General features: G+C 39.8%; 1 pseudogene; it reads left to right on the plus strand.

Moving 5' to 3' along the window:
• The first annotated feature begins 2,632 nt into the window (after positions 1 to 2,632).
• LOC118150765 (U6 spliceosomal RNA) lies at positions 2,633 to 2,723 on the plus strand (annotated as a pseudogene).
• The last annotated feature ends 9,484 nt before the right edge of the window (positions 2,724 to 12,207 follow it).

The raw sequence follows: 12,207 nt of genomic DNA on the forward strand, positions 1-12,207 counted from the left end.
ATAGCAAAGACCTGGAATCAACCCAAATGCCCATTGATAATAGACTGGATTGGAAAAATGTGGCACATATACACCATGGAATATTATGCAGCAATCAGAAATGATGAGTTTGTGTTGTTTGTAGGGACATGGATGAATCTGGAGAACATCATCCTCAGCAAACTGACACAAGAACAGAAAATGAAACACCGCATATTCTCACTCATAGGTGGGTGATGAAAAATGAGAACACGTGGACACAGAAAGGGGAGTATTAAACACTGGGGTCTATTGGGGGGAAAAGGGGAGGGCCAGTGGGAGGGGGTGGTGGGGAGGGATAGTCTGGGGAGAAAAGACAAATGTGGGTGAAGGGGAGAATAAAAGAGAGCACACTGCCATGTGTGTACCTACGCAACTGTCTTGCATGCTCTGCTCATGTACCCCCAAACCTATAATCCAATAAAAAATTAAAAAAAAAAAAAAAAAACCTGTGCATACTTTGCAGAGTTCTCATATTGTATTCTTCAGTTCCATTAATTCACTTATATTCCTCTCTAAATTGTCTATTCTCATTAGGATTTCGTCAAACCTTTTTTTTTTTTTTTTTTAAGTTTCTTAGTTTCTTTACATTGGGCTAGAACATGTTCTTTTAACTCAGAGACGTTTCTTGTTATCCACCTTCTGATGCCTAATTCTGTTAATGGAACACACTCGTTCTCCATCAGGCCTTATTCCCTTGTTGATGAGGAACTGTGATCCCCTGTAGAGGGAGAGACACTCTGATTTTGGGTATTCTCAGCACTTTTATCCTGGTTTCATCCCATAATTGTAAATTTATCCACCTGTCGTCTTTGTAATTACCGACTTTCAAATTAGGTCTCTGAGTGGACGTCCAGCTTGTTGATTCCCTGTGCTGGAATCTGAGCAACCCACTGTGCCAGGTAAAACAGTGGCATTAAAATTCATGGTGCTTTTCTGCCCAGGAATCTTTGGTCTGGCTTCCTTCTTGAGTCCCTTTTTCAATCAGCTGAATAGGCGACTCTGCCTTCCCGGAGCTCCAAATGTCGACCAAAAGGGGACGCAGTCTCGTTTACTCTGCACCAAGAACCACTGTGCTGGGGTGCCAGCAAAACTGCTGCACCAGCCACAAGAGTCGTGCTGGTGACCTGTGGGGCTCCTCCGCTGAGAATTTCCTGGTCCATGAGCAACAAGAATTCATCTGAAAGTGTGGTGTCCTCTTGTTCTTTGCATTTTCACTCGGAGCTAGAATCCTGAGCTGCTAGTAATCAGCCATCTTGGATCTCTCTCCCCTAACAGTGGACATCTTAATGAAAACTCTTCAAGTTAGATGAGATTGGGAGCTAAATATTTAATGTTCTTAAAGAAAAGAATTTTCAACCCTGAATTTCATATCCAAGCAAACTAAGCTTCATAAGTGAAAGAGAAGTCAGTTCCTTCACAGACAAGCAAATGCTGAGGGAATTCGTTACCACCAGACCTGCCTTACAAAAGCTCCTGAAGGTAAGACTAAATATGAAAAGAAAACCTATTACCAGCCACTTCAAAAACACACTGAAGCACACAGATCAGTGACATCATGAAGCAACTACATAAACAAGTCAGAAAAATAACCTGCTAGCATCATGATGACAGGATCACATCTGCACATAACAATACTAACCTTAAATGTAAATTAACTAAATGTCCCATTTGAAAGACACAGAGTGGCAAGCTAAATAAAGAACCAAGATCCATTGTCATGCTGTCTTCAAGAAATCCATCTCACATGCAGACACATAGGCTCAAAATAAAGGAATTGAGGAAAATTTACCAAGCAAATGGAAAACAGAAGGAAGCAGGGGACATGTAGGAACATTTCTAGTTTCTGGAAAAACAGGCTTTAAACCAAAAAAGATAAAAAAGAAAAGACAAAGAAGGACATTATATAATGGCAAATGATTCAATTCAACAAGAAGAACTAACTATACTAAATACATATGCACCCAGTGCAGGAGCACTCACATTTATAAAGCAAGTTCTTAGAGACCTTCAAAGAGACTTAGACTCCCACATAATAAAAGTGAACTTTAATACCCCACAGACAATGTTAGACAGATTATCAAGACAGAAAATCAACAAAGACATACAAAACTTTAACTCAGCTCTGGATTGAGCAGACCTAATAAATATATGCAAAACTCTACCACATAACAGCAGAATATGTGTTCTTCTCATCACCACACAACACTTACTCTAAAATTGATCACATAATTGGGAGTAAAGGACTCCTAAGGAAATGCAACAGAACTGAAATTATAGCAGTCTCTCACACCACAGTACAAATTAGAAATCAAGATTTAAAAGTTTACTGAAAACCACACGACTACATGGAAACTGACTAATCTACTTCTGAATGACTCTTGGGTAAATAATAAAATTAAGGCAGAAATCAAAAGTTTCTTTGAAAGTAATGAGAACAAAGAGACAATGTACCAGAATCTTGGGGAAGTTAAAGCAGTGTTAAGAGGGCAATTTACAGCACTAAATGTCCATATCAAAAAACTAGAAAGATCTTAAGTTAACCTAACAGCAAACAAACTCCAAACGTATCAGAAGACAAGACATAATCAAGATCAGAGCTGAACTGAAAAACGTAAGAGACACATATACTAAAATTGGATTGATACAGAGAAGATTAGCATGGTCCCTGCACAAGGATGACCCACCCTGCTTTTCTTTCTTATCCATGTGACAAGTTATTTCCCTAATTCTTTCCAATGCAATCTCCTAGATATTTCAGTTGAAGGTGCTGTATTCAGTCTCCCCTTTCACTCCCATCCATGAGAAGATTCAAATAAACACAATCAGGAATGGTAAGTGTGATATCACCACTGACCCAACAGAAATACAAACAACCATCAGAGAATACTAATAAACAATTCTATTTATATAAACTAAAAAATCTAGAAGGGATGAATAAGTTTCTGGACACATACACCTTCTCAAGACTGACCAAGAATGAAACTGAATCTCTGAATACACCAGTGACAAGTTCTGAAATGACCAGAGAGATTCACAGCTGAATTCTACCAGAGGTACAAAGAAGAGCTGGTATGATTTCTACTGAAGCTGTTTCAGAACAATGAAAAGAAGAGACTCCCCCCTGACTCATTCATTGAGTCCAGCATCACCCTGATACTAAAACCTGGCAGAGATATAACAATAACAAAAACTTCAGGGCAATATCATTGATGAACATCAATGCAACAATTCTTAGCAAAATACTGGCAAACTGAATCCAGCAGCACATCAGAAAGCTTATCAACCATGATCAAGGAGGCTTCATCCCTGGGATGCAAGGTTGGTTAAAGATATGCAAATCAATAAAGGTGATTAATCATATAAACAGATGTAAAGACAAAAACAACATGATTATTTCAAAGGATGCAGAAAAGGCCTTTATTTATTTATTTATTGTTTCATTTTCATAGATTATTGGGGAACAGGCAGTGTTTAGTTACAAAAGTTAGGTTTTTAGTGTTGATTTTGAGATTTTGGTGCACCTATCACCTTAGCAGTATATGCTGTACCCTATTTGAAGTCTTTTATCTTTTATTTTTTATTTTTATTTTAAGTTTTTTATTGCATTTTAGGTTTTGGGGTACATGTGCAGAGCATGCAATACAGTTGCATAGGTACACACATGGCAGTGTGTTTTGCTTCCTTTCTCCCCTTCACCCACATTTGGCATTTCTCCCCAGGCTATCCCTCCCCACCTCACCCTCCCCCTGGCCCTCCCCTTTTCCCCCCAATAGACCCCAGTGTTTAGTACTCTTCTCTCTGTGTCCATGTGTTCTCATTTTTCATCACCCACCTATGAGTGAGAACATGCGGTGTTTCATTTTCTGTTCTTGTGTCAGTTTGCTGAGAATGATGCTCTCCAGATTCATCCATGTCCCTACAAACGACACAAACTCATCATTTCTGATTGCTGCATAATATTCCATTGTGTATATGTGCCACATTTTCCCAATCCAGTCTGTCATCAATGGGCATTTGGGTTGATTCCAGGTCTTTGCTATTGTAAACAGTGCTGCAATGAACATTCGTGTACATGTGTCCTTATAGTAGAACGATTTATAGTCCTTTGAATATATACCCAGTAATGGGATTGCTGGGTCAAATGGAATTTCTGATTTTTTTATTTTTTTAATTTTTTATTGCATTTTAGGTTTTGGGGTACATGAGCAGAGCATGCAAGACAGTTGCATAGGTACACACATGGCAGTGTGTTTTGCTTCCTTTCTCCCCTTCACCCACATTTGGCATTTATCCCCAGGTTATCCCTCCCCACCTCCCCCTCCCACTGGCCCTCCCCTTTTCCCCCCAATAGACCCCAGTGTTTAGTACTCCCCTCCCTGTGTCCATGTGTTCTCATTTTTCATCACCTGCCTATGAGTGAGAATAAGTGGTGTTTCATTTTCTGTTCTTGTGTCAGTTTGCTGAGGATGATGTTCTCCAGATTCATCCATGTCCCTACAAACAACACAAACTCATCATTTCTGATTGCTGCATAATATTCCATGGTGTATATGTGCCACATTTTTCCAATCCAGTCTATTATCAATGGGCATTTGGGTTGATTCCAGGTCTTTGCTATTGCAAACAGTGCTGCAATGAACATTCGTGTACATGTGTCCTTATAGTAGAACGATTTATAGTCTTTTGGATATACATCCAGTAATGGGATTGCTGGGTCAAATGGAATTTCTATTTCTAAGTCCTTGAGGAATCGCCACACCGTCTTCCACAATGGTTGAACTAATTTACACTCCCACCAACAGTGTAAAAGTGTTCCTTTTTCTCCACATCCTCTCCAGCATCTGTTGTCTCCAGATTTTTTAATGATCGCCATTCTAACTGGCGTGAGATGGTATCTCAATGTGGTTTTGATTTGCATCTCTCTGATGACCAGTGACGATGAGCATTTTTTCATATGATTGTTGGCGTCATATAGGTCTTCTTTTGTAAAGTGTCTGTTCATATCCTTTGCCCACTTTTGAATGGGCTTGTTTGTTTTTTTCCTGTAAATCTGTTTGAGTTCTTTGTAAATTCTGGATATCAGCCCTTTGTCAGATGGGTAAACTGCAAACATTTTTTCCCATTCTGTTGGTTGCCGATTCACACTAGAGACTGTTTCTTTTGCTGTGCAGAAGCTGTGGAGTTTCATTAGGTACCATTTGTCTGTTTGGGCTTTTGTTGCCAATGCTTTTGGTGTTTTGTTCATGAAGTCCTTGCCTACTATGTCCTGGATGGTTTTGCCTAGATATTCTTCTAGGGTTTTTATGGTGCCAGGTCTTATGTTTAAGTCTTTAATTCATCTGGAGTTAATTTTAGTGTAAGGTGTCAGGAAGGGGTCCAGTTTCTGCTTTCTGCACATGGCTAGCCAGTTATCCCAGCACAATTTGTTGAACAGGGAATCCTTTCCCCATTGCTTGTTTTTGTCGGGTTTATCAAAGATTGGATGGTTGTAGATATGTTGTGTTGCCTCTGATGCCTTTTCTGTTCCATTGGTCTATATCTCTGTTTTGGTACCAGTACCATGCTGTTTTGATTACTGTAGCCTTGAAGTATAGTTTGAAATCCGGTAGTGTGATGCCCCCCCTCCCACCCCTTCTGCTGTGTTCTTTTTGCTTAGAATTGACTTGGCTATGCGGGCTCTCTTTTGGTTTCATATGAAGTTCATGGTGGTTTTTTCCAGTTCTGTGAAGAAAGTCAATGGTAGCTTGATGGGTATAGCATTGATTCTGTAAATTACTTTGAGCAGTATAGCCATTTTTATGATATTAATTCTTCCTAACCATGAACATGGAATGTCTCTCCATCTGTTTTTGTCCTGTCTGATTTCGTTGAGCAGTGGTTTCTAGTTTTCCTTCAAGAGGTCCCTTAAGTTCCTTGTGAGTTGTATTCCTAGGTATTTTATTCTTTTTGTAGCAATTGTGAATGGCAGTTCGTTCTTGATTTGGCTTTCTTTAAGTCTGTTATTGGTGTAGAGGAAGGCTTGTGATTTTTGCACATTGATTTTATATCCTGAGACTTTGCTGAAGTTGCTTATCAGTTTCTGGAGTTTTTGGGCTGAGGCGATGGGGTCTTCTAGGTATACTCTCATGTCATCTGCAAATAGAGACAATTTGGCTTCCACCTTTCCTATTTGAATACACTTTATTTCTCTTTCTTGCCTGATTGCAGTGGCTAGAACTTCCAGTACTATATTGAATAGGAGTGGTGAGAGAGGGCATCCTTGTCTAGTGCCGGATTTCAAAGGGAATGCTTCCAGTTTGTTCCCATTGAGTATGATATTGGCTGTTGGTTTTTCATAAATAGCTTTTATTACTTTGAGATACGTTCCATCGATACCGAGTTTATTGAGGGTTTTTAGCATAAAGGGCTGTTGAATTTTGTCAAATGCCTTCTCTGCGTCAATTGAGATAATCATGTGGTTTTTGTGTTTGGTTCTGTTTATGTGGTGAATTACATTTATGGACTTGCGTATGTTGAACCAGCCTTGCATGCCCGGGATGAATCCTACTTGATCATGATGAGTAAGTTTTTTGATTTGCTGTTGCAATCGGCTTGCCAATATTTTATTGAAGATTTTTGCATCTATGTTCATCATGGATACTGGCCTGAAGTTTTCTTTTCTTGTTGGGTCTCTGCCGGGTTTTGGTATCAGGATGATATTGGTCTCATAGAATGATTTGTGAAGGATTTCTTCTTTTTGAATTATTTGGAATAGTTTCAGAAGAAATGGTACCAGCTCCTCTTTGTCTGTATGGTAGAATTCAGCTGTGAACCCATTTGGACCTGGGCTTTTTTGAGTGGTAGGCTCTTAATTGCTGCCTCGACTTCTGACCTTGTTACTGGTCTATTCATAGTTTCAGCTTCCTCCTTGTTTAGGCTTGGGAGGACACAGGAATCTAGGAATTTATCCATTTCTTCCAGGTTACCTGTTTATGTGCATAGAGTTGTTTGTAATATTCTCTGATGATGGTTTGAATTTCTGTGGAATCTGTGGTGATTTCCCCTTTATCATTTTTTATTGCATCTATTTGGTTGTTCTCTCTTTTATTTTTAATCAATCTGGCTAGTGGTTTGTTTATTTTGTTGATCTTTACAAAAAAGCAGCTCTTGGATTTATTGATTTTTTGGAGAATTTTTCGTGTCTCAATCTCCTTCAGTTCAGCTCTGATCTTAGTTATTTCTTGTCTTCTGCTGGGTTTTGAGTTTTTTTGATCTTGCTCCTCTAGCTCTTTCAATTTTGACAATAGGGTGTCAATTTTGGATCTCTCCATTCTCCTCATGTGGGCACTTATTGCTATATACTTTCCTCTAGAGACAGCTTTAAATGTGTCCCAGAGTTTCTGGCATGTTGTGTCTTCGTTCTCATTGGTTTCGAAGAACTTCTTTATTTCTGCCTTCATTTCGTTGTTTATCCAGTCAACATTCAAGAGCCAGTTGTTCAGTTTCCATGAAGCTGTGTGGTTCTGTGTTGGTTTCTGAATTCTGAGTTCTAACTTGATTGCACTGTGGTCTAAGAGGCTGTTTGTTATGATTTCAGTTGTTTTGCATGTGCTGAGCAGTGCTTTACTTCCAATTTTGTGGTCAATTTTAGAGTAGGTGTGATGTGGTGCTGAGAAGAATGTATATTCTGTGGATTTGGGGTGGAGAGTTCTGTAAATGTCTATCAGGTTTGCTTGCTCCAGGTCTGAGTTTAAGCCCTGGATATCGTTGTTGATTTTCTGTCTGGTTGATCTGTCTAATATTGACAGTGGAGTGTTAAAATCTCCCACTATTATTGTGTGGGAGTCTAAGTCTCTTTGTAAGTCGTTAAAAACTAGCCTTATGTATCTGGGTGCTCCTGTATTGGGTCCATGTATGTTTAGGATTGTTACCTCTTCTTGTTGTATCGATCCTTTTACCATTATGTAATGGCCTTCTTTGTCTTTTTTGATCTTTGCTGCTTTAACGTCTATTTTATCAGAGATGAGAATTGCAACTCCTGCTTTCTTTTGCTCTCCATTTGCTTAGTAAATCTTCCCCCATCCCTTTATTTTGAGCCTTTGTGTATTCTTGAGTGTGAGATGGGTTTCCTGGATACAGCACACTGATGGGTTTTGGCTTTTTATCCAACTTGCCAGTCTGTGTCTTTTGATTGGTGCATTTAGTCCATTTACATTTAGGGTTAATATTGTTATGTGTAAATTGAATACTGCCATTTTGATGCTAGCTGGCTGTTTTGCCCATTAGTTGTTGTAGATTCTTCATTATGTTGATGCTTTTTAGCATTTAGTGTGATTTTGGAATGGCTGGTACTGGTTGTTCCTTTCTATGTGTAGTGCCTCTTTCAGGAGCTCTTGTAAAGCAGGCCTGGTGGTGACAAAATCTCTGAGTACTTGCTTGTTCACAAAGGATTTTATTTTTCCTTTACTTCTGAAGCTCAGTTTGGCTGGATATAAAAATTTGTGTTGAAAATTCTTTTCTTTAAGGATGTTGAATATTGGCCCCCACTCTCTTCTGGTTTGTAGAGCTTCTGCTGAGAGATCTGCTGTGAGTCTGATGGGCTTCCCTTTGTGGGTGACCTGACCTTTCTCCCTGGCTGCCCTTAGTATTTTCTCCTTTATTTCAACCTTTTTGAATCTGACTATTCTGTGCCTTGGGGTTGCTCTTCTTGCAGAGTATCTTTGTGGTGTTCTTTGTATTTCCTGCAATTGAGTGTTGGCCTGTCTTGCTAGGTGGGGGAAATTTTCCTGGATAATATCCTGAAGAGTATTTTCCAGCTTGGACTCATTCTCATCGTCACATTCTGGTACACCTATCAAACATAGGTTAGGCCTCTTCACATAGTCCCACCTTTCTTGGAGACTTTGTTCATTCCTTTTTGCACCTTTTTCTCTGATCTTGGTTTCTCGTTTTATTTCATTGAGTTGATCTTCGACTTCAGATATTTCTTCTGCTATTGAAACTTGTGCATGCTTCGTGAAGTTCTCGTATTGTGTTTTTCAGCTCCTTTAATTCATTCATATTCCTCTCTAAGGTATCTATTCTGGTTATCATTTCCTCAAATCTTTATTCATATCTTTTTTCAAGGTTCTTAGTTTCTTTGCATTGATTTAAAACATGTTCTTTTAGCTCACAAAAGTTTCTCGTTATCCACCTTCTGAAGTCTAATTCCGTCATTTCGTCACAGTCATTCTCCATCCAGCTTTGTTCCCTTGCTGGTGAGGAGTTTTGGTCCTTTCTAGGTAGCGAGGTGTTCTGGTTTTGGGTGTTTTTCTCCTTTTTGTGCTGGTTTCTTCCCATCTTTGTGGATTTATCCACCTGTCATCTGTGTAGTTGCTGACTTTTCGATTGGGTCTCTGAGTGGACACCCAGATTGTTGATGATGAAGTATTCCTGTTACTTGGTTTTTCTTCTACCAGTCTAGCCCCTGTACAACTGCTGAGGTCCACTCCATGCCCTGCTTGTCTGGGGTGCACCTATAGCAGCTGCGGGACAGTGAGGGATGCTACCAGTTTCTTTTTCTGCTATCTTTGTCCCAGAATGATGCCTGCCAAATGTCAGTCTTTTGGATATAGAGGGGTCAGGGAGCTGCTTGAGGAGACAGTCTGTACTTTGTAGGAGCTCAAGTGCTGAGCTGTGAGCTGTGTTGTTCATTCAGGGCTGTTAGGCTGCTATGTTTAATTCTGCTGCAACAGAACTCATAAAAAAAACCTGTTTTTTCTCAAATGCTCTGTCTGGGGGTGGGGTTGGGGCTTTCCTTGTGAGTGTCCGTCTCACTGTTCTGACCAGCTAGGAGGCAGTCTAGTCACTATTTGCCTGCTGAGGCTCTGCCCTGCTGGTGTGAGGTTCGCTCTGTTGCTGCAGGCTCTGGCCTTCTGCTGCGGTTTCTGCCCTGTTTCCATGAGCTCCACCCTGCGGCAGAGTCTCTCTGTTGTACTGGGTTGCCTCGGCAACAGCAGTCTGTGTCAGCAGTGGGCGTGTATCTCAGTAGGGGCTTATGGCCTCGATAATGGTGGACGCCCCTCCCGCACAAAGCTGTGCTTTAAGAAAACCTCCTCACCCGGAGCGCTTGGAATCGCCATTTTGCGCTACCCCAAATGCTGTCCCTGGGATTTTCTGGGCTGGCTCACTGTCCAAGTCCCGTTCAGTCTCAAGTTCATCCCTCTCATGTCTCAGTTTGCCTTTTCAACAAGGCACCCGTAACAGTGCGCTTTTGTATGGAGCGCTGTGGAGCGCCTCTGTGCTCCGGCATGAGCCACAGCCACACCGGCTGCTGGCTACACCAGCCAAGACCTCTGCCTGGTGTCTTGTGTCTCTTTTATACCTGGGAATTTCCCCGTTCTGTGGGCAACTAAGATCCGTCTGGAAATGCGTCCCCGACTCACTCTCTCCGCGCATCCAGCGAGAGCTTCAATCCTGGGTTGTTCTCCCAGCGCCATCTTGAGTCCTCCTTTTATTTGAAGTCTTTTATCTCTCACACCATTACCACTTTTTCCACCTGGGTCCCCAAAGTCCATTTTGACGTTCTTATGCCTTTGCATTACCATAGCTTAGACCCAGCTTATCAGTGAGAACATACAATGTGTGGTTTTTCATTCCAGAGTTACTTCACTAAGAATGATAGTCACCAGTCTTATCTAGGTCACTGTGAATGCCAGTAATTTATTCATTTATATGGCTAAATAGTATTCCATAGTGTATATATATCACAGTTTTTTTATCCAGTCGTTGATTGATAGGCATTTGGGTTGGTTTCACATTTTTGCAATTGCAAATTGTGCTGCTGTAAACATGCATGTATGAGTATCTTTTTTTAAGGGAAATACAGTGTGCTCAATTTTGATTATCATTGAATATAAGGCACTACTCTAAGCAGTAAAAATAAACTCACTAAATCCTCATGCCATTATGAAATAAGTATTACTGGCCTCATCCTCATTTTACAAGCAGAAAGTGGGAAAAGGAGATACACTGATTTTTTTGTACAGTCAAAAGATAATCATTTGAGCTTGAGTTTGAAGCCAGTTAGTCTGACCTGAGTCCACTTCCTTAGCCCAAGCTATAATCTTTCTGCTATAGTGTGCTGGTTAATTGGCTCACTGGTCTCTAAAAAAAATTTCAAATCAATCTTGACTAAAATTCAGTTTTAGATAAATCAGGTAAAACCCATAAAGTATTATTTTACAGTGTACTTTAAAGTTGAAGCACTTTTTCTTCAATTTCTCTTTCTGCTTATCAAAACAATCACTGGGTAAACATTGAACAAAATCAAAACTGGTGATTAAAATTATTATTATTTAAACAAATAACTTTTTTGTTATTATACTTCAAGTTTTTCTCTGGTCCACTCTTCCTGAAGTAATTTTCCTCCTTTATAAACAGAGTACTAAATAAGGCTGGGAATCCCTGATTTTCTTGGCTTGCCTCTCCCATCATGGATTATTTACCTTAAGAGTGAGTTCAGGTGTGGGCAATTAGGGTACAGCAGTCCTCACCTGTCATACTTTAAATAGACATTCTACACTGAGTAGGAAGCCTTGGTCAAGAAGACGGACACAGACCTCTTGGCTACAGTTCCTTAAAGTGTATTTAACACAGAGCTGAGAGCTGATAAATGACAGTGGTATGCCCTTCCAAGGGAAGAACTGAAGCCCTAGACTGGGCATTGAAAAGAGAGGGAGCAATGTCTTTTGGCCATGACTACCTGTTACAGAACTATCATCACACTTAACCTAAAAGGGGAAGGAAGTGGTTTGTGGTTTAAATGCCATAGACTTTCACTGTTTTTATAGAGATTTAGTAGATTTTCTTGAAATACATATTTCTCCATTTTCTGAAAGGTGTTAGGACAATTTCCAGAGATATTGATAGTTTTATATAATCTTTCCAGATTAATACTTGTTTTGTTATGGAGAAGATCCACTGAGCACCTCATTGTACCATTGGGGAAGTCTTTCCATTCTGTAGTGTTTTTGAGTGTATATCCTTATGCAGATTTTTGAAGTTATTTCTCCGGCTATTAGAGTATATATACATGACTTATCAAAAGCTACTGAGCTGATATTTTGCCTTTTTGGGTAAAGAATCACGATCTCATCTTGTTTTGTGTTTTTAAAAATTATTCTATTTTAATAATTGTCTTAAATTTTTTATACATATATTGAGAAA

The sequence above is a fragment of the Callithrix jacchus genome, chromosome X (genome assembly GCF_049354715.1).
Source record: "Callithrix jacchus isolate 240 chromosome X, calJac240_pri, whole genome shotgun sequence".
Taxonomy (NCBI): domain Eukaryota; kingdom Metazoa; phylum Chordata; class Mammalia; order Primates; family Cebidae; genus Callithrix; species Callithrix jacchus.